Genomic DNA, 27157 nt, shown 5'->3' with positions numbered 1-27157 from the left:
AGCTCGTGCGTGTAACTCGTGATGATGATACAGTAAAAACAACGAGCTCTAAACAACCTCAGCCACAAAATACATCAAAATGATGCGGTTAAAACCAATGCAAAAAAACAAGTTCTCAAGTGGTTAAGAGGTGTCTGAGCTGTGTGTGTGTGTGTGAGAGAGGAAAACTACACACACACACACTCAGCGCTGGGCATGGTACAATGAACCACTATCGAAGTGCTTCTTCGACTATTTTAAGTGGATCCGTGTTCTTGGTTTTGTTGTTGGCAAAAAGACAGACAAATGTGTTTAAAAATCAAAACAGAAAACTTGATTGGAGTTTGGAAAAGTTATAGGGAAATGCAAAGGGCTTACATGTGTACGATTTTTTCAGTTAAAATATATAGTTTAACAGGAGTTTAACATGACTGACGAACCGACTGATTGGGCATCAACGCACAGCCCAAATCGTAAGGGATGGGAAGTTGAAATTTCTATTGAAACTTCTTTTTGGAAACTTTTACTTCCAAGTGGTAAAAAAGGTTGGTCAAATATTACGAATTGTTCTCTTATTTTGTCAACTACAATGCTGTCACATGTCATCTTTCCCATCTTTCCACAGACTAGAGTAACGACGTGGGCTAAGCAACACAGTGAGCATTATGTTTAGGGATCGAACCTATACGAAACAATGATTGCTTCTTTACAAATTTCTCTTGTCGTATTTATTCTTTTAATCATAATTGTTGAAATTAGAAAATATATAAAATTACATACACAACAGACGGGGTCGCAAATTGAACCGCTTTGTATGTAGTGTTTAGTATGTGTATTCAAAATTATTGTGAATATGCAAAATATTATTAAACAAAAAAAAACGAAAATGTGTATTCATTTTTTGTTTTTATAATCTGAACAATTTAACGAAACAGCTTGACATATATTATAATTTTTAGATGCACATGAGTACAATTTTTAGATCAAGTACGAAATGGACAATAACAATATTGTTTTTTTGATAAATATTTTGTCCAGTTTAATAGTGCTCTTTGAGAGTCTCTCACTCAGAATACCAGAGTGCTATTTCAGAAAAGTGGGCGGTACGAACATTAGGTTTATTACCAAAATTGCCAGGGAGTAGGACAACAAATGGTAGTTGTGCAGCGGTCCTTGGGGGGTGCGCTGTTGGCAAATGCAACTGTCTGACCTTACGAGCTGTAAATTATGCATCTATGCATAATTTATAACTTATGCGTGGCTGGGGCCGAACCTCCGATACATTTTGCCATAGACAGATGCACAGACAGACAATGATTAGAGCCCACACACACACTCACACTCACAAGCACATACCTATTATTAACATTGTAGACCGGGGTGCACTGTCCAGTCGTGTGGACAATTGCAATTGCTTGGCAGTAATTTTCAATTTAATTATAGTAATACACATACACACACACTCGCGCACACACACACACACACACTTATACACACAGAGAAGCAACACAGTCACTTGTCTAAGTGCAGATTTGAGCGCATTTGCACTTAAGCCAAAGTTTTATGGCTTGACTTTGCCTTAAGGGCGAACCGACGGCCTGTTTGCCCTGGAGGCTGTGCTGCGTGCAGAGATGAGCGCGTGACACGAACATTTAAGAGCAGACACGACGTGTTCGAGTTGAGAAACTCGATTAGGTGCGTGTTTGAATTCAGTGGAACAACTCTTCATGTAGAGACTAGACTAGACACGACCTGTTCGTGTTGAGAAATTCGACCTGGTTCGTGTTCGCAAGTAAAACAAGACACGATTAAAGAAAACTAAGCACGACCTAACACGACATAATACAATCGAACAGGCTTGGCGTAACATCACCTAAGCCAACTATGTTGTAATAAAAATATTGCTATTTTTGATCCAATACAATAACGGATCCAATACAATATAAAAACGGACACGACAATACCTAACACGAATAAAAATTGGGTATGGGTCTAAATTAATGCATTACAAAACCACAAAATAACATGACCAAATTATTATTGTAACTAAATAATTTAGTCCCCTTGCCTAAGCTTCTCACGCACCCATCTCTCATCAAGAATATTTGCGAGCTCTGAGGAATTGTTCAGTGCGTAAATCAAATGCAAATGTTCTGTGCGTGTAACTGCACTGACAGCATTGTCCTTTCTGCCTGTCCAGCCTGTTCTGTTTGTCCTGCCCGTCTGTCTGCCTGTCTGTTTGTCTGGCTTGCATTTCGCCATATTAATTATGCGGTAAGTGCGGTAGCTGGCACTTAAACGCTTGCACTCGCAGTTATCTCCCGTGTCCACCCCTACCTCAAAAAGCAATTGACTTTGATTGTAGTTTTCTGACCTGGCCAAGTTTTAGTAGTTTTCATTTTCGCACGTAGCCCTAGACCCAAACTTATCCACATACTATATCGCAAATGAGTAATCAAGCGGCATAGAGAGGCGGTACACAGTTCCAGCTCGTAAAATGATGCTCACGTAGGAGGTACGTGCTGTTGATTTGATGGTCAGTTAATTATTATTTTTTGCGTTTATAGAGCTCAGCTCTGTACCACCTGGATATGCATGTTATATACATCGAAAATCAGAGTGGGTTACATTTAGTTGGGTTGGGTTCGGCTTCAGTGAGTCAAGAATAGATTATGACAAGACAGCTGCGTTATGAAGTGTCCTATAAAAATGAAACTAACATGATATTAAAATAAAAGCAGAAATATGCGATTCAATAAAAACAAGAGATATGGCGAGTACGCTGATACGTGTGAATAAGAACTTAAATTAAACGAAGAATTGGATATATGACTAGCTACAAAATAATTCAGAATAAGAGAGTATAAAATCATGTCCTCTGTAATGATTGGCCGTTATTTTTTTTATTTTTTTTTTAATATTTAAGCTATTTATGAATCAAATAAAGGGATCCACTGAAGTAAGCTTTGATTCTTTCGGTACAGTTCAGCTATGGTTCGAACCAGTTTCCTAGCTTAAGATTTGGTTCGTAAGCCTGAAATCCCATAAACTCAGGTTCTGATTCAAGCCGTGGTAAAAACTGCGATAAAAAATTTAATTATTAATTTGAAATTTCTGGAAAATAATGCGTGTTGTTCATAGAGAAGGCGAAGGCTAATTAAGAGAGAAATCAAATGCTTTAAAGTTCTCTATTTTGACTCAATTGGGGTTTGGGTTCGGCTATATTTGAGCAGCTGATTTGGTTTAAGATTCGATTCACGTTAACAATTTCATTTCGAGCCCGAAATCGAACGATTTGCAGCCTTTCGATAAACAAGAATACCATTTAAATATGAGCACATTTGAGCAGTTTTATCTTTATACAAGTACTTAAGCCTTTTCGATTATACCTCAATGAAAAGAGCTACCACAATGTTTTTCTGGTTGCTCCCAATCAGTGAATAACAGCCTAAACCTGGAAACTGAACCTTAACCTAGCATCAGGAGAACAACCTTCTCAGTATGAAGCAGCATCGAGGAAAACACTTCCTTAATACTTATGATTAATAAAGTTTTTTTTTTCTTTTTGTTTTTATGAGCCCACGCCACAGTTCAAGTTTAATTTGGTATGCCACTGCCCTGCCCTGCCTTGTTGTTTGCGCCTAATACCACAAAATTCACTGGGCCGCATCGTTGTAATGAGATGGCGAAAACCACCAACGCCAGAGAGCATTTCCTATGCTCAATGCCAATATTAATCAATTCTATATGGAGCGCGCGCAACGCTGCTGGACCATAACAATCCCTAACTGGTTATCCTTGTGCAGCAACAACAACAAGTCAAAACTCATTTCGTGTTGCGACTTTTGATTATGATGATTATTACGCGTAATCGCCGCTACATGTGCTACATGCAGCGCCATCGCCCCAGCCGCTTATTGATGAAGTACGAAGCTGACGTTGCCCCACGGCCAGAACCCTGGGACACCTGTGTGTATATTATTATTACACATGCGGCATGCGGCATGAGACATGAGGTATGGGGTATGGGGGATATTGAGCAAGGGCCAGGCCCTGGGCAGACGAATTTAAGCAAGATGCACACGCTGTAAATGGCCACTAATGTGGGCCCAAGCATATGAGCAGAACAACATCCACAGTGTTGGGCATTTATATAGAAACAGCTTAAGAAATGGACTCTGACTTGCATGCTGTACTTGTACTTTCTTGACGCTTTCAAATCTCAACTAGTTTAAGCTTTTCAATCGACAGCACAGTTTGCAAATCAACCGAGAGGTTGTTGAACTATGATAGTTTTCTCTTGCAAATTGCACAATGTATCGATTACGTTTTAATTTTTTTGTATAAGGTTTTTAGTTAAAAACAGATATTATTTTAGAAAATGTTTGCTGAGATTATTAGAGGGAATAGTTATCGATTGAGTTTTACATAAAACAAATCCTGACTAACAAAATGCCTAGTTTTTTACAAAATAATTGCTATGAATTGAATTAAGGAAGATGTTACTATTTAGAATATCTAAAACATTGTAATTGTAAATCAACCAATCGATGCAAATAAGTATATCGCAATACAACGAATTTGTTTTAGATTGAAGTGAAACTTCTTCTCCTGCCTCTGGCTGTTTTACCAGCAATCAAATGATCATCAGAGTATGTAAGACTTATATAGCAACTACAATACAATATATACAAGCTCAAGAGCAGACCCACTGAACGGCTGACGTAACAACAAGTTAACAAGATAATGACAGTAGCGGCAGCGGACGAGTAGGTTTAGTTCAGTTCGGTTCAGTTCAGACCGCGACTCTGGACTGGGTGACGCTCTACGAGGTTGCAACTAAGTTGCCTGCGTTGTGCCCCGCTCTGTTATTTAGCTGGGTGTGTTGTGTGTGCATGTGTGTGTCTGTGTGATGGGTGTAGAGTGTGTGTTCGCTTTGAGTGACGTGCCGTGCGCATAAGTGACTGATGGCCGGCGACGTCCAGTGCCCAGCCCCTTTCTTTATGTTGCTGCTGTCTCCGCCTCTGCTCCTGCCCCTGCCTCTGCTGCTGCTGGCCAAAGACCATAATCAAGTATGCTAAAAAGACGCGCAACCAAAAAGGAAATTGAAATGAAATATGTACATACATAACCGTATACATATATGTATGTGTGTATGCGTTACCTGTGTCTGCAAGTATGTGTGTACTATGTCCCAAGGTAGGCAGCGACCATTCGCGTTTACTCTTTCATGGTATTTCGCACCTGGAGCGGCGGCTGCGAACGGCGGCGCTCGCCTTGTTAAGCACAGCGTCGTTAACACTTAAGGCAGTTATACCCTGTATACCCATTGAAGAGGGATGTTACATGCAGATTGAGGCATAATCAAGTCTGTCTGCCCGACTGTCCGTCTGCCCGTATATGTTCGTGTGATTCTTATGTATAATCATACTTTATATTAGCCAAAATCGATTCAAATTTACTATCGAATACCGTTTTCAGGATAGTTATTTTACCCATTTTCATTAGATCGATTAAATAAGAGACACCGCTTGATAAAATCATACTTGTTGGATCCCTTCTCTCAGCTCATCACAAAATAAAAAAATAAAATTCGTATCTATCAACACATAATTTCAATGCAAGTACAAGGTATCCACTAGTCGGACACGACCGACTGGAGCACTTTTACTTGTTACGAGTTGTTGTTGTTGTCCGCTTCGTGGTGCTCTTGCATTGCCAACAAGCTCATTAGTTTCATAATTAGCTTTCGTTATGCTTTTCGTGTATTAATTAGAAGTTATTGCCAGCTACAGTCCAGGCGCCAGCACACGAATGGGTCCACTCAACACCCAGACTGAAACACTGGACACACTCGACCACGCCCACAACATTGCGCCAAGCACTGCACTTACGAGACCTGCGACTCGACCATGAAAACAAAAAACAAAAACGGGGAAAATAGAAAAACTTGCTTATCAAGAGCTTGTTTTCCGCACTATAGAGTTAACCTCTTTTTATTACAGATTACAGCTTTTCCTTCTTTAGTTCGTTGTTGTCTTATTTCTTATTTTTTATCATTGGCCAGCCACGACTAATGCGCAGATAATGATGCTGCGGCTTTGATCGATTTGATAACAATTTAATTTCGAGTGCACGCACAACGCTTTTTCTTATTCTCAGGCAAGATTTGCCAGAGATAATGCAATGCGGTGTGCAAGGCACGTAGGCAGATTAGTTGATGGGAGCGACGGGTAGAGGAGTATGGGAGGGAGGGGAGGTGGCAAAGTAATGGATGTACACACATTTAATTTGGCTAATGGTGCATGTTTCGACAGAAAAAGTATCAAAAGCCATAACAGGACTATAGAATCAATAATGTTTAGTTATTGTCACAATTTATATAATGTTGAGAAGAAAATGCCACAAACTATTAGAGCGAGTGCACATATGCACAATTTGTTCACAGTCCAAACATGATTAACTGCAAAGTATAAAAAAGGTACAATTAAATTTAAGTTTTAGTTTGTATAATACATTTTATTCAATACACTTACCCTATATACATATTTAGCAAGAGGGGAAAATAATAATAAAGGCTATGACGTCATAACATACGTTGCAAACAAGGTCACAGCAGGTAATGAGCTACAGACACTTTGGTGGCCGCCAGCAGTAACGAATAACGGACCGAAACGATTTGAGCATGGGAATCGCATTCATTCAAGCAAAGAATGAAAGTTAAAGAAGAGCGAAAATTCCATGTGTGTGCATGTGTGTAAATTTGCATAGTATTGCATACAAATAACTGTTGTCTGCTACGGCTTGCGTACCAATTACATACATACGTATAAACATATGTATATATGTATGTACACATGTATGTGCACACAGTGGAAAGCACTTTAGAATTGTATATTTTACTCTTCGACTTTTGATATGCCAGTATGTGTACGCTTAAACAGTCGTATTTGTTAATTACACACAAAACCACAAATTTTTTTCACTTGAAACATGAAATTGATCACTTTACTATTTCCTAAGCCAGTTTAAGCATGATGCGCGTGCTTCTTCTTCCTAATCGTCCAGCAGGTGGCTTGCGAACATATCAAATTCTAATGCAATAATAAGCATTTTAATAGCTCGATTTCAATTAACGACACTAACACAATTATAAGCAATATTTGGCAAACTCAAATTAACAGTAAATTAACAGCTTTTTCGGCCTTTAACCAATTGGCCCAAACGACACATTAAATAATAGGAAAACTGAATAATGTGACCAAATTGTAGAAACTGAAAATTATCCAAACATACTTGTTACTTATCACGTGATCACGTGCCAAAGCTGCGATAGTAGAAGTAACAGATGAAAAATCACTGCTGTACATCATAACAGATCGTGACTGCTATCGAACATCGTTATTGGTAATTGTGATTTTATACAATGCAGCGATAATTATTTTTGGAAAATACCTCAGACATAACGTGCATTCTTTGCATACTCCAATTTTTACGTAAATTGATTTATTGCATAATTTAAGCTGTTGAATGCAGTAGTATGCGATTTTTGTAGTATTTAAGTTTTTGTTGTTAACATTGTATGCTGCGCTTTTCAATTTGCTGCGCTTTAAGCCCCACAAACGTAATCAAACTTCACTTCTGTGCTTTGTTGTTGTTGTTATCTGCTTGCACAATTGCTTGCAAATAACAAAAACCAAATCTGGCATAATAAACATAGCAGAAAAAAATACAAAAATGCTGAGTAAACCTTATTAAAAAGGGATAACAGAGCACGAGCAACGCTAATGACAATGCCTGCGAGGATGGCCTGAATGAATAAATGAATGGTTGGGTGCGAATGAATTGGTTGTTTGTCAGTGTGTGTGTGTGTGTGTGTGTTCCCGTTGGTTGTGCAAACACACACGTCACTCAGCCACGATTTCCTTCCGGGAGCAGTGCAACCCGGCCGGGGCTTAACGCCGTTAATGACCAAGAACAGCGGCCTCGCCCTTGCTATCGCGGCCGGGGCACTGCACGGGTCGACTCGTTATGACGATTTTATTACGTGTATTCTCAACAATTGATGCTGCAATGTCATACGTCAGCAGAAGGTGCGCCAAATCAGGACGCACAGGACGTCGACAGGATAAACAATTGTTACACTAAACAACATAAAATGAGACTAATTGGAATGGCTTGTAATAAAAGTAGTTATAACAAAAAAATAAAAAAATAGCATACTACCTGAGCCCGGCAGCACAACTGAGTTGGTATTTTTGTTGCTATGTTTGGTGAATCCAAAGCTGGCATTTATTACGACACTTGCCATGTTGTTTAGTGTACAGTTTGTAAGTAAAAGAAAAAAAGTGCAGCATAATGTTTATTTGTCCGGACAATGGAAATTTATGTGTTTCTGCCGTCTGGCCAAGGCATTAAAAAACTTTTGCCCAAGATTTTGTTTGTGAAAAGGGTTGCGCCCGACCCACACACCCCCTGCTGACAGAGACCTGGGACAAATCTGCGTGGCCAATGCAACTTAATTAAATTTGAAAATACTTTGCTGGCCCGGAACTCAAGAATTATGATGCAAAATGTTTTCGCTGTTAATTACAAATTGTAAAACTCAAAGTTCAAATTGCAATTTGTATTCATTTGTGAAGCCGCCATTAAATTCGTTAAGCGCCGATGTCTAAGCCAACGGCGCAAAATTATAAATTAATGCGGGCGGTCGGCTGTGGCTGTGGCTGTCACAGCGGACACCTTCGGAAAAACCGCGGTTGTGAGCTCCCCCGGTCCCCCATCTACCAGTACTCAAGCATTCACCCACATAATTTAAATGCATTTCCTTCGGCGCATTAATTTCCTAAGCTTTTTTGCATACCAAAATCCCCGCACAAAACTGCGTTGAATGTAATCCCATGAGCTTTAAAGTCACGTGTGTGCGCCCCTGCCCTGCCCTGCCCTGCCCCCGGCACTTGGCTAACGGAGGCGGAGTTGGAGGCGTGTGTTTCGGCGAGACTGACGCAACACAACAAAAGCGACGGCGACGATGATGCCGACCGCGACGCCAGCGCTGGCATCGTTATTTGTTGTTGTATTTGCATGTAATAAATGTATTTGTTTATCCCCTCGTCTAATTTTTAACTGCATGTGGAAAATATTTCACAGGCGCTGGCCACAGGCAGAAACAAAGAGATGAAATGCTCTGTTGCTAGGGTTGTGTGTTGCGTGTTGGAATGAGAGAGAGAGAGAGAGTGAGAATGAGAGGGGGTGGGGTGGGGGGAGAGGCAGTGTTGCTCCATTCGTTGTTTAACCAGCTAGCTTTTGCGTAAAGTTTTTTGTAATATAAATTGTCCTGCGGCTAGGCACGGGGCCAAAATTCTATATGCTGGACCCACTCTATATATATTATAACAGGCTGCGTATTTTCAAAAATATGTATGGAAATATATTTGTTTTATAGATGTGTGTGAGTGGTGTGCATTGCAGAATGCAAATATATTACTGAAGGTCGCTTCAAATTCCACTTTCACTTGAAGCTCTTTAGACGGTATTATATTTTTGATTAACATAGAGTCTAATGAAAATCGATTTTCGTAAAGACTTGCAAAAACTTATATACAAATCAAATTATAAAATATGTATTTATATCTTTAAAAAAGTTAATCATTCTGCAGATCTTTTTATTACATCTTTTTATTTTTGTATTTAACTTATGCCATTGTGGAAACCATCGGTCCTGTGGCGCAATGGATAACGCGTCTGACTACGGATCAGAAGATTCCAGGTTCGACTCCTGGCAGGATCGAGTCAGATTATTTATTTTTGAAGTTAATTTTTTATATTATATATATATTTTATTAACACAAAGCACTTTTGTGCCACCAATAACGCGTGTTTTAATAACATGATAAATTAATTGATTTTTAAATAATTAAGTAAGTATATTAATGAATAGTACGTACGAAACATTAGCCAGTGTGTACAATGTAATAATTCAGCATATTTCATTGCTATTGTATTATAATTAGTTGAAGCACAAACTGTGCAAATCATTTTTATAATTAAAATAATAAAAACCCAAAAAATTTCGTTTCGCCCAACGTGGGGCTCGAACCCACGACCCTGAGATTAAGAGTCTCATGCTCTACCGACTGAGCTAGCCGGGCAGTTCCTGACAAGATCACCAATTCGTTAGTAGGTCTGACACACGCATTAAAGTATATATAGTATATTTATGCTACAGAACAAATTTATTTTGGTCGAAACTCTTTTGTTTCTGTGATATTTTAAATGAATTTCACTTTAAATATAGGCGTATTAAATGCACCTTAATTTACATAAGTATTGGAAGGCATTATTGTAATATTTAACGTAATTGAATATTGAAAGTTTTTTAAATTTGGTTATATATATCATGATAGAAATTAAATATATGATGTAAAGATTTGTTAATTATGAAAAATTTTAAAATTAGTATGTGAGAAATATATAGATTCCCATTTCTTTAATATTTAGAAAATCGTACATGTGAATGTACTTTGTACTTTCTATAAGGCTTAGCAGAACTCTTCGTCATCTCGACGTGTTCATTCATAAAACCTGTAACAAATGAGTCTCGCTGAGCTCGTTGAAGATCAAGGCATACATTAGCTCACAAAGGGAAGTACGAGTTTAAATAGCCCAGCGGCATAAATTCCATTACGAGTACAATTCTGTTCCGTTTCTCAGGGCAGAGCTGCCAAAGAGGTGCCAGAACGAGAACTACATAAAATATTTTGTGCAGAGAGATGAAGAGTTAGGAGGGAATGAACAAAAAATGGTTATTCATAATCATTTGTAACGCTTAATTGTTGTCTTTGCGGTTTTACCTCATGGGCTGCTTTTGTATTTTGTTGTTTGCCCGACCGCAAATTGTTTTTAAATTCATTTCTCACTCGTCCAGAGTCTCGGATTCTTTGTGGCGCGCGGCAAATTACAAAGCCCAAATGGGTAGCCTGAGAATTTTTGATTATTGTCATTACATATACTTATATACATATATTGAACCAAAACCATTTGGAAATACGAGTATATTTTCTGTGGAGTCATGTGTGAGGCGTTTCATACTCCAGTTATTTCCCATCATGGCTGTGAAATGCACGCCCAAACTCGAGACGCGCTCGTCTTTTTATGTCTATCTATTATACCCTGTACATTAATGACTGGGTCCAGTCCCAACGAACTCGTAGCCTGTCAGAGCTAAAATAAGCAAATTTGGTGTAAAGGTTTTCTGTATCTTATGCAAATGTATTTGATGTGATGGTTTTTCGTATCTCTCACTGGTTGCCAGAAAAGCGCCTTGGTTTTTAATAGGATTATTTATGTTTGCATTGGCTACAGGGCATCTGTTAGTCGCTCTCGTTTAACACTTATTTGTTGCTTATTTTTGTTGAAAATTTAAATCCGCACGCGTTCAGATTTTTGCTTTTGCCCGACCCTGTGCCTCGCCCTGTTGCTGTTGTCGCTGCTCCTGTTGTTGTTTTATCATCCTTTTGCTGGCACTTTTTTATGAGTTAAGCCAGACGCGGCTTATCTATGTGACAATGCGGTAGGCGCCCAGGGGTGGGGCTCCGGGTGTGTGTGTGTGTGTGTGTGGCAATTGCTTTTATTGCCAGCCTACCAGGCTGTCGTACCACTACCCAGCCCCACACCACATTTCATTCATAAATAAATTAAATAAAAATATTTTTCCAAGCCGCAAGCCATGCAACAATAACAAATAAGAAAAAAAAAAAATATATATATATATGAGAGAGAAAATGTTGAACGGCAAGAAATCTGCATAATGAAGCGTAATACGCAAATGGATGCGGAGTTTTCTGATTGGGGTAGACGGCAACAGCAACAGCCACGGCAAATGACAAGGTGAGGAGTTGGCTTTCAGAGTACCTTTGCGGGGGAGGGTTAAGTGCGGTTTATGGCTCGCCATGCTCACAATTGAATGATTTAAGGTAAACAGCATAATTATGCGAAAAAAAAACCAATATAAAATACATGTGATGAGCAGGTGCTGTTGATTTTCTATAGATTTAAATAATACACACGAATAATAAAGAAGCTGGCAGAAAAGTTTGAATGATGTGAAAAAGAAATGATCTGAATTTGCATAGATCCGCCGAGAATTTTAAATAATTTACTATATTGTTCTGCCCATAAATTTGTTCCCAGGTAAAATTATACATAAGTAAGTTTGCGTTGGTTTATTGTATCACAGAATAAAAGTTGCCAGCTGCAACTTTACTTTAAATATTAATTGCTTGAAAATTATTATTTCATTTTTTAAATAACATTTGTATATTTGTACACCCTGAATCCAGTGAAATGTGTAAAAAGGGTATAATGTTTTTGGGCAATTGTTTGTAAAAGGCAAAAGGCATCAGCTTCATGTCCGTCTGTCTGTCTGCTCGTTCGTCTGTCCATCTATCTGTGCGTATGTAGGTCCTCCTAAAGTCCGCGCAGTACGAGTTTGTTCCCAATCATCGATAACTTGCCCCGTTTCCAAGCAAACGATAAAAATCGATATCGAAGTTCTGTTTTTTGAGCAATTTGACAAATGGCTTCTAGAATAGCACATATGTACATATCAAGAATCTTTCATTTTATTGCTATTGAGAAAAGAGGATGGAGCTTGTAGTGCGAGCTGCATTTGGTGTTAATAAAAGATGGTTTAGCGTATCCCCTAGTCGAGTAGGCCCAACTAAAGCACTCTTAATTGTTTTATATAATATTTGTTTACAATCAATTTATATTAGAAACTTTGTTTACACTATATATAATATAATTGGACTTGTTAGATACAATCCATTAGCCTAAAAATATATTTGAGTTGATTCTGCATATATTTCTATCGAATTTTTACTGACTATAAAATAATGCTCCACATACAAACTGTCTTCATTTGCCCCATTCATAGCCAACATTTAAATAACAATAAATACTTTCCTTATTATCCTATAAATTGTTGAATCCATTTCAAGATTCAATTATATGCACATAAATATTCCAATCATCTGCGTTTCTCGGCTTTCACTCTTAGTTTCAGGCAAGCCAAAAAGCTCTGTAAAGATTTGTAGCGCTAAGTTCAGAGTATTAAATCCTACGCTTGGAATCAAAACATAGTCAATACCACCCAAGTCTTACTGCCCAGTAAAATTCGACACGCCTATCCGCCCACCATATTCTCCTCACGGCAGATTTCAGAATTCTGTGCGCCTCATTGGCAGCATTTGTTTGGGGCGTGTTAAAAGTTAAAATAAATCAAACAGCCATAAATTTTGCCGCTTTTGGCAATATGGGGAATTCGATACGTTCATCAAATGTAAAAGGGTTCAAGCGTTGCGTTTGCTATCTATCAATAAATGTCTCTATATAAACCGGGCCGACCACCCTAACGCATATATATTTTATCAATCGAAGGGCAGCAGCCGCAGCGGCAGACGACGACGAGGACGACGACACCAGACGACGTAGCCTTTTGGCCTGCTCAAATTTAGCACACTTGTCAAGCCAGAGAAAAGAAAAAACAACCAGGAAATAAGACAAAGGTGTGTGTTGTCGAAGATAGAATACTCTATATATCTATATATAAGAAAGAGTTTGCCCTGTCTGACTGAGTGGTTGGCGGCAGCTTAATTCGTAGGGGCTAGGATGTTGCTAGGATGACGAGCTCTAATATGGGATTTTGAGAACAACGACTTCCAAATGGAGCAAAATGCGGATCAAAGTTAATATGCAAAACTTCAACATAAGCCATATAAATATGCTTTACAAATGTGATGTCGTGAGCCTGAGTGACAAGTTATCTGAACGTCGAACTAACACGCGAGAAGTCACTGGTTCAAATTCAGCAGCAGATTTTATATTTGCTTAACACAGTTTGATTTCTTTACAACGGAAAAAATCTAATAAGGTAATAGGTCTTTAGTTGCTAGGGTCCTACTTGGGACTACCCTGAAAATTCTGCTATAAAACTAAAGATACTTGATCTGTATATTATATGTTAAAAGCTACATGTTAAAATTGGCAACTCTAGCCTAGGATTTCGATATCGATTTGTGTCGATTGTTTTGAAGCGGGGAAAGTTATCGATCATCGGTCATAAACTTGAGTGGCTTGTGTGAAGCTGGCGCGAATTACAAGCAAATCTTCAATGTTACGTAATATATACAAATATTCATTATAATCTTCCCAATCCAAATTATCTTCAATATAACATGTAATCACCCTAAGTGCGTTACACAGCACCCGAAAAAGTCATAATACCTTCGGTGAGGGCATCAAATAATGGCAAACCCCATTCAGCAGACGTACCCAAACACAGCAGAGCCCACCAGTGGGCCAGCTTATGAAAAATATGGCGCAAAGGGGTTAAATGACGTATGCATTGCCAGGCATTTTTCTTTGCTTTTTTTAGGGGGCTGACAGGACCCTCACTTGATTTGCCTGCCTGCCGATGTCTTAGTTACCAAAGCGGAAGTGCCAAATTTATCATAGACCTCTCAGCCGGACTCTGTTTGTGCTTTATGAGTGGGCAAAGGTTTTGGCAATAATTCTTCGACTAAAAATTTGATCAATAACGGTGCAAGTAGAGGCCACTACAAATATACAAATGTTGGGTCATTTGCAGTTTTCTGTGTTGTAAAAGTTCAGATTGTGCAAAAGTGACAAAAGTGAAAGCGAAGAAATCAATGTTAGTCAATTGATGGTGAAGATTATATTAAGTACGAAGTTCAAATCAAAAATTCGAATTGATGGACAAACATTGTTGAAAAGCAATGGATTAATGTTAAAAAAACTGTGAAAGGAAACTTGCTTATAGTCATAAGCAATTATTATGTTTCTTACTATTTAATTAAGAATCGTTCTAGAATGTGTTCGAGAGAGACAAAATAGTGTTGTAAAATTTATTGATGGCGCTGGCGACCTTTCCATATTTCAATATTTATTTGTTGGCTGGCTCGAGGTCCGTGTTTGTTAAAACAAACAATGAAAACAATTTTATTTTAATTTTCTTCCGATATATTTCGGTTGCACATCGGCAAACCGTCTTCAGGGCACTAACACCAAGATACAAAAAACAATTAACAATTATAATACAATAAATTAAACATTATTTCGAACATTTTACATACATTATTTTACACGTCTGCGCTTTTTGACGTGGAGATTGTTACTGAGGTTGTTTGGCTGTTTAAGAGGTGTCTATACAAGTGAGCGCAATTTTCTGTGCCTGTCTTGTAGTTTAGTCGTTTGTTGGTTGGTGTGTTAATTATGTGTAGCATTTCCAATGTGTGTCGCTTGTTATAGTGTTGTTCTCTTTGTAAGATTGTTGTTTCATCAAAATTTGGTGTGTGGTTGCTTTTTATACAATGGGTCATAAGTGCTGTTTTCTGTATATTATTTTGATGTCTTAGTTTGAAGTCCGATTTATGTTGACTAATCCTTGTTTTTAGCTTCGATTTTGTTGTACCTATGTAGACACTATTGCACTTGTTGTTGTTTTCCCCGCCGCATGGTATTTGGTAAACGACGTTGCTTTTGTCGATCATCGGGATTTTCGACTTTATCTTGTTGAAGAATTTTTGTAATGTATTCGTCGGTTTGTGTGCTACTTTTATATCTTGTTTGTTATAACAGTCTGAGTTTGTGAGGCGTTCTGATAGTCGTGGTACATATATTAGTGATTTGTATATTTTAGCAGGTTCTGTTGGCTTTTTTCTTTCGATTTGTCGTCTTTTTAATAATGTTTTGATTATATTTGGGGGGAAGTCATTTTTGGTCAAGAGTTTTTTGATTTCATGTTCAATTTCTTTGTGGTATATTGTGTCCGATATTTTCATCATTCTATTCATACAGCCTAGTGCTGTATTGATTATCATACTCTTTGGGTGGTTTGAATTGAAGTTGAGTATTCGTCCGGAGGCTATGGGTTTCCTATACCACTGTATTTTGAGTGTGTTGTCCATTCTGCTTACAATGGAGTCTAAAAATGGTAATTTCCCGTCCTTTTCTAATTCCATTGTAAATTTTATCTGTTTGTGGAAGGAATTCAATTCTTTTAGAATATTTTCCACGTCTATTTTGTTCGTTATGGCAAAAAGGTCATCTACATATTTGGTCAAGAGTCTTGGTTTTATTTTTAATTTATCTGTAATCTTGTCCAACAGTTCCTCCATTAATATATCTGCGATTACTGGGGAAGCCGGTGATCCCATTGGCATTCCCTTAAGTTGTGTGTATATTTTGTCTTCGTATTTGAAATATCTGTTTTCCTGTATGCAAAATCTAACTATGTCCATAAATAGTTGTTTCGGTATATTCGTGTGCTCTTCTAATTTGGTCCATTTTTGTCTTATTGTGTCAAGTGCTAATTCTATTGGTATGCTGGGAAATAAGGATACTACGTCAAAAGATACTAATGTTTCCTCTTCTCTAATCTGGGAGTTGTTGACTCTGTCTTTAAAATCTACCGCGTTCTTGATGTTGTACCTAGAGTCCATTGTCATGTTATGAAAAATGATAGGTAACGTTGAGAATAGTCTTGAATAATTCATAAATTTGTTTATATCTTATTTAAGGGATAGGAGGTTCTTCTTAGTAAAAGTAAAAACATTTTCGATCAGAATATTCTTTGAACTCAGTCAAAAAATTTGTTCAGTGTATGTTGACTATAAATAAAACTTGGCATACCTATTAAGCTACATTTAGATTGCAAATGTTGGTAGTTAGTCTGACGAATGTCCGAAATTGTAGGAAATATTTTATTTAAATTATATATGAGCAAAAGTTAAGTAAATAGCAAATGTGAGTAACCTTTGGGAGAGTTGGAGGTGGGTGAGGCATGCCAAAAAGGCACTGCAATAAAATGTATTGTACGATTGTCTGATTATCAGAGCAACCGCAAAACAATTTAATACTAAAACCCAAACCACATGCCACGGCACGCGCATCCCGTTCCCCTTTTGCGAACGCGTAGCCTGGGAGTATGGACGACCCAACGACCGACCACATGCATGATAAATGCACAAAATCTGCAACAAAGTGTTGGAAACACGCACTTTCTATGATAGGTAGGGGTACTCACTATATACATATATATATATATATATATATATATATATCTCTCCACCCATATCTCTGGGGTGTAGCATTACAATCTGAAGCCGCCCTCTGACAAATGGCTTAGGCAGAAACAAAACATTGAGCTGCAGAGACTCAAGATTTGAAGATAAGTTCTGTGCCAGGGTTGCCAAACTAATTTTTGTGATTGCAACCAGGTAGCGAGAGGGTCGAACAATGCCAAACCTTAATAATAATGATAATAATATGAAAACCAGCCAGAGAAATGCATACATTTTTGTCCATTTTAATGCACAATGTGGCAAAAGGATAATTTCGAAAAGCCATTAATATGCCATGGACATTAACATGCTGTTGTGACAGGCAGTCAAATAGGCGCAGGACCTCAGCTCTGTTAGCGACTGCCGGTGGAGGAATTACAGAAACAACAACAACAAAGAAACGTTGCAGGAAGTGCAAGCTGCAGGGCCTTCGCCCTTTTCCGAATTTCCATTTGCCGTGCTCCTGTCAATGGACACGCAGACCTCAACTGGCGGCTGTCGCTGGGCCCCGTCATTTACATGGAATGCAATAGATCGATGTATTCTGAGAAACTGTTGACGTTGCAGCCGCATAAATCAGCAGTCACTTCAGTGAGGGGGTCAGGGGGTGCGGGTCGGGTGTGTACAATGGGGGTCAGCCGCTTGTCTAGAGCCCAAAGAGTTTTTGTTATTTCAGATTGCAAGCTGAAGAGGTCTTAGAACTAAAAGTGATATTGAGACGAATGTGTAAAAACGGGTAAGTAGTTTACAGTATTTCCTGGAATCTTGTTAAATGTAAGTATTACAAACCTTTGTCTGGAACTTAAATAAAGTAAAGATTCAAGTGCTTGGATTATTATCATATTTTCATATGTTAAGCCCTTGGCGAGAAGTATATATCATATAGAAGTATATACCACTATATGATATAGCTGCAATAGGAACGATCGGTTGAAAATTAAGTTTTTGTATGAAAAAACATTTTGTTTGTCAAGATATCTTGACCAAACTCGGCATTAACTATTTTTCCTGTGCTTCTTAGATACGGGCAAAGCACTCTAAGCATTATGAAAAGGTTGGGTCTGCAAGGGTATTAGATCTTCGGCGTGCCGAAGATAGCCTTTCTTTCTCGTTTTAATTAATTTTCTATTAAATTCTTATTTTAAAAAATTTTACAAAAAATTTTTAAATGGTAATAAAAATAAAATAAAAATAATTATTTATGTGATACAGAATCCAATTATTTGTATAATTTTTATCACCATATAATTTTTAAAATATTTTTTAAATTATATTCGCCGAGTCCTAGATGCATTTTTAATTTGATCTTATGAAAGGTCGCTTAAAACTTTAATTTCTATCTCTCTCTCTCGCTCTTTGTCTCTCTCTTTTTTTCCGTCTCGTTCTCCCTACCCCTCTCTCTCTCTCTCTCTCCCTCTCTATATCCGCACAGCTGTCTACTCAACAGATCTCGACTTAAAAATAAGTTCTATAATACCTTACGCCTTTTACCAACAGCTACTTCTGTGGCTACCAAAGTCTGTTGCTTGTTGACCTTGGATTATCAATGTTTGCCAACTTTGAATCCCGTTTACGGCCGCAATGCAACCACAAAATCGCATAAACACAAATAGGCTGCAGTTCGCTGTCTGAAATAAATCCCATTTGAAAATCCAATTTGATAAATAGAAACCAATAAATGCAATAAAAAACGTCGAAATGAGCTCTAACCAAATATTTCTGCGTTTGCACAAATTGTAGAGCACAAATTAGCAATATGCCTGAATTTATGAAATATGTGAAAAACGTGACAACAATAATACGATACTAAAACCCAACCCAACCATACACCCAGACCCGGAACATTAACCCCAGCAACATTTGTTGCAACTGCCCTCCAAATGCTGCAATGGGAGGAATAAAAAAAAACAGGAAAAAACTGGGGAAACAGCTGAGTAACTAAAAATGAAGCCAATATAGAGCAAAGCTATGATTACAATAAAAACTGGGCTCGGTCCACGCACAAAGTCAGTGCCGGGAGGAAAAAAGGGCTGTGCAATGCCAATTAGAGGGTGGCTAGCGGGTGGCTATCGGGTGGTTCTCTCTGGGATTTTTTTTGGGTTGAAGGGGGCGTTGCGAGTGTCATAAGTGCATAAAATGTTTTTGTGTTTTGCACAAAAGCGAAGCGAAAAGTTTAATTTTCTCCAGGCGAACAACAGTGCTGGGTAACCAAATCCGTTTAGATCGAAACATAAAAAACACACACTTTAAGTGTGTTCAAGTTGCGTATTATAGCCTAGAAGATGCCCTGTACAAGCAGCTTTGCTAAGCTAAGAAACGTTTATACATTTGATTTGATTTACAACATTCTTTCTCTTAACGCTTACCTTTGCTTAGAATTAAAGATTAATTGGTTGAATGAATTCTGTGTTTTTATTTACTATATACTACATTTTGAGAGTTCAAATTTACCTTCGAAGATCAAACTTAACCTAATATCAAAGCTTTGATTTAAAAGTTAATTGGAATATGCCAAGAAATTACATATAACATTTTTCACTCTAGACCTAAGAGTTGCCGAGATTGTTGAGCTTATATAAATAAATAATTAATGACTTGGATAAAATATCATATGCAAAAATTTAAGTTGTTTGACTCTATCTATAATAGTTCCCGAGATTGTTGAGCTAACAGAGATAAAAGATCAAACTGACCTGCTCAAATGAACTTATGCATAAAACTAGAGCCTGGACTTATCAAATATCTTGACTCAATCTAAAATGGTTCCCGAGTTTGTTGGGCTCATATAGATAAGGAATCATGAGAGCTTTGACGTAAAATTAGTTCTGAATATGGTAAAGAGAAACTGCATATCGAAATTTTCGACATTAGCTCTTATAGTTCCCGAGATAGTTGGGATTATATAGAAATAGATTTTCTACATATGTTGCTTCTATAGTTACGCCTGATACAAACACTTTTCTAAGTATTATATGCCCTCGTTTGATCTTACAGGGTGTGCAAAAATACAATAATAAATGTAACAAATGACGCACACGCTGTTGCTTGGGTGAGTTAACAGCGGCCGGGGCGTTTGCAATTTTAGATGAATGCCCGGCGGCGCTATATATGAGAACCAGATATCGTCCATATATATATGCACTTATTTGACTAATGTCTTTAATAAAAAATTACACACGTCGCAGACGCGAGAGCAAAGTGAAAAATTGGCAGGCAGGAGCGCCAATGCCACATGCCTTATAGGAAGGGTAAGGCGTACGGCGAGTGTACGCTGTAATACTTGCGGCTTACAGAAATTTAGCATTTCATTAGGCAGACCGAACCACCCCCAGCAATTGCCGTGCCACCCTATACTTTTTAATATTTACTAATATTGACAATACTTAAAGAATTTTTTGTGTTTTTTAGCCGCCGTTGCACGGCTGGGAGGGTTGAGTTGGACCAATGCGCCTTGGTAACCAGAAACTTTGACATATTTATAGTTGACAATGGTAGAGGGGAGGGTAGAGGGGCCGAAAATGTAAGCCCAACCTTGACAATTGTAAAGTGGTGGCAGGAAAGCATCCGTGGTGCGAGTTGGTGGTGGGCCTGCTTTTGGGATTTACACAATATTTTTCAAGTGCTCGGCAAAGCGACCGCCGTCGCTCGGGTCCCCTGGTGACTTATTAAGGGTTGCATTTAGCGGGCTTTTCTGTCATTTTATATGCAAATTGGATTAAAAATGAAACGCAACGCATTTCCACAATCCATATCTGGCCAGTCGTTCGTTTTCTGCTCTACGCGTTTACTAAATTAGCATTCATCTTATTGGCATATAATGCCAACAATAAATAATGTAGCCACATGCACGCATAGAGAGTACAATCCTGTACAAAATATTCTTCAATGCGCTTTATTAACTGGGAAATGCTTTTGATGGCAACAATTTTCATTGCGCATTTCAGTTGCCAAGCGGGTGGTTCTTGTGGAAAACCTAAGCCTATCAGGCGATTAAATTTCCCAATTTGTTCAAAATTCTATTTTGATTAAACGATCTGTTTCTGGTTGCTAAGCTTTTGTCATGTAATTAAATTAAATTAAATAGGGAAGTATAAATAAATGAATGCATTATATATTACATGTGGAGTCTATAAAATATGATTTAGTTTGTGTTAACATTATTTAAGAAATAATCAGGCTGACTTTAATTATTTAGATATCAAAGAATAAATTTTAAGTGCAAAATAAAATTTAATTTTAATATGGTTGCTAAGCTTGTTGTTTAATTAAATTAATTAATTTTAATTTCTATATTCTTATGCATTAAAAAATAAATATTTACAAAAAGAATAATAATAAAATACTTTCTGAAATAGAATAAGATTTATATATAAAACAATTTCAAAAGTTTAAGCAATGATTAATTAAATCTTAGAAGTTATATTTCTTAAGTATTTCCTTTTTATATATTCCGTACAATTGTATTTACTTAGTGCACATAAAAACCCAAGTAAACAAAAACACCAGATATTTTTTATAAATAAATTCCAAACTAGCCGGTGAAAAATATGTCATCAAATCAAAACCTTGACTATAATTTAGGTATGGGGCAAGTATATGAACGGGGCGTTTTCTTTTCTATGGGCATATAGAGTTATCTATTTGATTATGGTCATCATGGCCGGCCATATGATTAACTTAATTTAATAGTCGCACGTTTCATATTTATTTGGTATTGAACTGTTTGGTGGAATGGCGGGGGGTAGGGAAAGGCATAATGAAAGCAATTTGTGTGTACCTAAAAAATAATACCATAACTATAACAATAACAAATGTGACTGTGTAAGTTGGTCTGTGTCTGTGTGTTTATCTATGGAGCTGCTTCCAGTTGGACTATTAAACTAATTTCTAGTTGTCATTGACAGGCACGCACACGTCCTGTATCTGGGACCTCGGCCCGCTGCTCAAACAGGACACGCACAGGCATAGACAGAGATAGTGAGTGGGGGGACGGAGAGAGAGGCGCCTATAAGATACAACAACACGAAGAAGCAGCAGAAAAACATTTCAACTATGTTAAACTTCGAATATTGCCCTTCGGCCCCAGCTGCCTGCTTTAGTCTACAGTCTTGTAACATCCTGTAGCCATTCACTCTGAATGTTGATGAATGCTGCTGATGTGTCGCAACTGCCTGTGACTTCTGCAACCCACCTCTGCTCCACTCTCCTCAGCCTTTACTTGCAAATGAAGTTGACTTTGTTGGCAGGATGCTGGCCGGAGCCGGGGGCTAGGGCCCAGCCATGGATAGCTGCTGCACTACCTGAGCTACCTTTGCCTCGTAGGCATTTTTGGGCCAGTGCCATTGCACAAATTCCATATTTACTGTCAATGTTAATTGCTCTGAATTGCACTAAAGTGTTGACTTTTGTGCCGCACAGGAAACTTGCGTTCCACATGCCACATGTAGCAGACACTCGCTGTGTGTGTGTGCGTGTGCGTGTGTGCGCCTCAGCCGTAGGCCAGAGCTGACTCATGACTGTTGCAATTTGGTCAACTATTTAATGAAAAGCTACGAAACGTATCGGACAGCACTTCCAATTATGCAATTGTTTGTCCAGGCCCCATTTTGAGTGCGTTTATCTTGAAATATTTTTTACTATTTATAGGTTAGAAACTACTCTGTCTGCTTTGGGAGTAACATTCGCTGCAAATAGCTATTGGAATTGAGAATTAGGAGCCTAATTGCACTAACCGCTTAGAGTCTAGGGCCCAAGAATGCATATGACAGCATTGTAGTTGACTAAGCAAAACCAAACCAAGGAAAAATTCTAATTATTTTAGTTAACATTCTATTAAGCCTAATGTGTTTGTTAACAACCGTTCAATTGTTATTTACTCCTTGTTAATATAAACAAACATAAGCAAACATAAACTTTAACCATTGTGTTCCCCACTTAAGGTTCGAATTTTTCTTATCCACTTGTGAAACAAAAGAAACCTTTAGTAAAAAGTTGAGCTTCGTTTACATTTAAAGATGTACTTTTTAAGAATTCTTACTCTATTTAAGTTTAAGTTTAGGTTCATATAATATATTTTATATACAAAAGCTTTCTTTTATGATTTAATTAAATATTTAAACATATTCTATTTCCCATTAAAAGATTTTTAACAGCTAAAATAAGCTGTAGTATTATTGTAAAACTTTCTATCTGTGTGCTTATAAAAAGTCTGCGACTCTTCATTAAGCTTCAGTTCAATTCCGTTTTAATTATCACAGATATGAGCTTAATTCTATCTGACCCCTGTCAGCTCTCACTTTCAATGTATTTATTTGTCTAAGGAGTTTTTGCAGTGCGAGTTTTATTGTAATGAACCTTAAGCTGTCCTTACAGGACACACTTCACGTGTCCTCTGGCACAGTGGGAAAACAAAGAATGGTGAAAATGATTTCCAGCAATTCACACTGAGCTGAGCTCTCATTGCTGCTCACTTACAGGGCATCGCTTTCCCGGGAATCATTTGCTACTTAAGGCGGCAACACATGTCGGCTTAAGCATCCTTCTAGCTCGGTATACGGCTTGGGTTTCAGCATCAAATTCGGGACTCACTTGGTTAAAGACATGTGGCGCAGCCATTGTCATTGTCAAATGTCGCCTTAGTCTCGTCTTACGCGCTGTGTTAATTATACTAATTGCACTAAATCACTTGAAAATTTCAGAGCAGGCCCTGGAAAAGACGCCTTGTTAAAAAATAGCTGAAATTAGGGCGTAGCAGCCAGTCCCAGAATCCAAGCTGAATGTCAACGCAGGCTGTGTGAGAAAATTTGTTGTAGGAAGCGTTGGTAATCCTAGCATTTCGGCATTTTTTTCTCTGCTCTCCGTGTTTTTTCTCTTTTTGCCTGGCATGTGGTACATCAAAATAAATTACTAAATCCTAGCTGGGATAATACTTAAAAAAGAATGATGCGCATTACTTTTCTTGTTCTCAAATATAAAATAATTAATGATAGAAGCCTAAGGCCTAATGAAACGCCTACATTTCTTCTTGAGGTGTTTGGGGAATCAATTTTGGAGACTGTGTCGCGGCTTTATAATAAATTAGGTTAGTTGAAGGAAGACTGTGGGAGACCCTAAGAATCGAATGTACTTAGAGAAATGATATATATGCCAAGGCTACAAAGCCGAGTCTAATCAAATTTCAACAAGTCTTTCCAAGAAAAAAATAATGCTTTGGCGTTTGATTTTTGAGACAGGTCCAGCGTAAAATTGCAGTTATACAATAAATCAAATTTAACACTCAGTTTGCATATATAAATATGTTTGACTTGCAATATTTTAGGAAGAACTGTTCATTACAAATTTTGAAAATATCTGATAAACGAACCAGTTACAATTTCTTTAGGTCTTTCATTTCTGTTTATAGTATACAATCATTATGTGACCAACCCTAAAGCTTAATTCTCATAATTCCCAACCAGTTTTGGTTCGAGACAAATCAATGCTTCTTTTGCATGCTGCCCTTAAATGCGTTGAATATTATGTAAATGTAAGTATTTGTTATGCGTATGAGGTCCAAATGCAACCCCGTGACCAGTATTTGATGCAACACAGTGCTGGTTCTTGTGCACCTTCTTGACGCCTACTTCAACTGGAGACCAAGTTCAATTGTGCAGACAGCCCGGATGTAACCGAGAGCCACAACCCCTAGCGGGCGCAGCAAGTGTGGATGTGCGTGTGTGCTTGTTGTGCGAGTCCACCCAAACCATTTAACCAGACAGCGCCTACACGGCAGTGCAACCTGTTTCTATGGTGGGAGATCTGGCACGCAGTGTGGGTCCATGTCGTGCATTTTCACAGAATTTATACCAATTTGTGCGGAACGTTAATAACAGTAAAAGGCCTATAACAATAACCCACATCAATACGGCGGCACGTAGTCGCCGCACGTGGTAAAGGCAAAAGGACTTGCCCCGCTGTGCGACAAACAAGGTGAGTAGGTAAGCCGGGGAATGCAATCAGCAAAGATGTGTGTGTGTGTGTGTATGCAACACCCACACCACCCAGCAGCGTTGCATGCAACCCTTACCGGCACAAAAAAACCCCAACTCCGCCCAGCACCCCCCACAATGCGCATTGTAAGCCGACAAACGCGTGTCCAAAACACACGCGCGGCATCTTTGACGGTCTATGGAATTGGGCACAGAGTATTTGGGTATGGGGCACTGGGAGTTGGGTACTGGACCGATTCTGGAGTGCGTACTCCTCCCTGCTCTCACTCATTATATTTGTGCATTGACTTTGCACATGCCCGAAAAACTGGCATCGTCTTTGCCGCTGCTATTTGCACAAGTGTTCCATGCTCTGCGCTTTGAACAACAATAAAAGAGATTAATAGATATGGGCTGTGGATGGATTGTGGATGAGTTGCGTTTGTGTGTGTTTGTGTGTGGATGGGCTGCCCAGTCACATAGTATGCACAATAATTGGTGCCTAAAAGGCTTGCATATTTGTCTGCGGGGGTAGCTCACAAAGGATTCTCTTAGCAGCAATGATCGATCTGCAAAATATTTCAATTTAATGAATTGCGTGCACAGTGCGTGTTGAAAGGGTTGAGCGCGGTGGTTGGCACAGTGGCACGAGATCTTGCTATATTCGAACTGAACACACTAATATTTTCCACATAATATTTTACAATTATTTCGCAAAAGTAAATTAAAGAACTTGGTTAAAAATAATGGAAGTGTAAAAACAATAGTAATATTATTATTACTATAATAATGATAATGCAAATTATTCAAATAATTATAATATTAAAATCTTTGGGCACACTTAAGACTCATTGCTTCATATTTTCCAGTTCTTTCACAAAAGTCAAACAATACAATTTGTAAATAAAATATCGGAAAATCGCAAAGAAAATAATAATGATAATAATAGTAATAATAATTAAAATAATTATAATATAAAAATAATAATAATATTTTTTGATCTTTTCATTTCTTTTGCAAAAGTCAATCAAAAAATTAATCGAAAATGGAAAATCGTTATCAAAATAATAATAATAATTACTGTTATTATTAAAGTAAATAAAATTAAGTTAAATAAATAAATTTTAATATTATTATTAATAATCAAATCTTTGGGCACACATTGCTTAGTATTTTATATTTTTTTCGCAGTCAATAACAAATTAAAAAATAAATATTAAAACAAAACAAAAATAATTGTTATAAATATAAAATTATTTAAAATCTTTGCGCACACCTTAAAACTTCGCTTAATACTTTCTAGATATTTCGAAACAGTAAATAAAAGTTGTATAAAAATTAAGAGCGTTTAGAAAAAAGTAATAACAATAATTATGATGATAAAATAATAATAATAAAAATTTTAATATTAATAATTAAATTATATTATTTATTATAATAATAATAATAAAATTATAATTATAATTATCATGGAGATAACAGAAAAAAGAATTTTTTTAATTTGTTAAAATTTTTTTTAAATGATTAAATCATCTGACTCGAGGTCTAGGGTTTAAGTTATAAAAATCAGAAATGAAAACAATTTTGTTTGAATATATCTTTTTTTCCAAAATCTTTAAAGCATATTAAATATACATATATTAAAAATATAATATAGCATATTTAAAAATGAAGAGGTAGCCATATTATACATTTACAATTTTTTAAATGCAGCTTTTAAAAAATATTCGCCTTTTACTTTTGAGTATATAATATTGAATATCGAACCGGTTTATAAGTACGCTATATGTGAAAGTTTCGAATCATATATATTTGAGATCATATATATATTTATTTTCAAATTCCTGCTTTTATAGATTAATATCTACAACTTTACAGCAACTCTTTAGTTTTTGTATTATGCTGTCAACCCCACTGTTAGCTTTGTAATCGGAGTTGTTGTCTACGTCCTGAGGTTATTGTCTGCGCATTAACTGTAACTTTAACACGCTTATCGCTTATCGCTATTAATGGCCAAATATGCGGCTCAAATATGCCGCTTATGAGCCGCTCATCATGAGGATAATG

General features: G+C 37.4%; 1 long non-coding RNA gene and 2 other non-coding genes across 3 annotated transcripts; 1 reads left to right on the top strand and 2 right to left on the bottom strand.

Moving 5' to 3' along the window:
- Nucleotides 1-9696: 9696 nt before the first annotated feature.
- Nucleotides 9697-9769, top strand: Trnar-acg. Its single transcript has one exon. It is a non-coding gene; the product is annotated as a tRNA-Arg (tRNA).
- Nucleotides 9770-10057: 288 nt separating this feature from the next.
- Nucleotides 10058-10130, bottom strand: Trnak-cuu. The gene has a single exon. It is a non-coding gene; the product is annotated as a tRNA-Lys (tRNA).
- A 4873-nt stretch (nt 10131-15003) lies between these two features.
- LOC115766599 lies at nt 15004-15204 on the bottom strand. Its single transcript, XR_004018226.1, has 2 exons — nt 15135-15204; nt 15004-15059 (listed from the first exon to the last, which is right to left on the bottom strand). It is a non-coding gene; the product is annotated as an uncharacterized LOC115766599 (long non-coding RNA).
- Between the last annotated feature and the right edge of the window lie 11953 nt (nt 15205-27157).

Source organism: Drosophila novamexicana, unplaced genomic scaffold (genome assembly GCF_003285875.2).
Source record: "Drosophila novamexicana strain 15010-1031.04,08,12 unplaced genomic scaffold, DnovRS2.1 tig00001209-arrow-arrow-pilon, whole genome shotgun sequence".
Taxonomy (NCBI): Eukaryota; Metazoa; Arthropoda; class Insecta; order Diptera; family Drosophilidae; genus Drosophila; species Drosophila novamexicana.
This window is presented reverse-complemented; position numbering and strand designations above follow the sequence as displayed.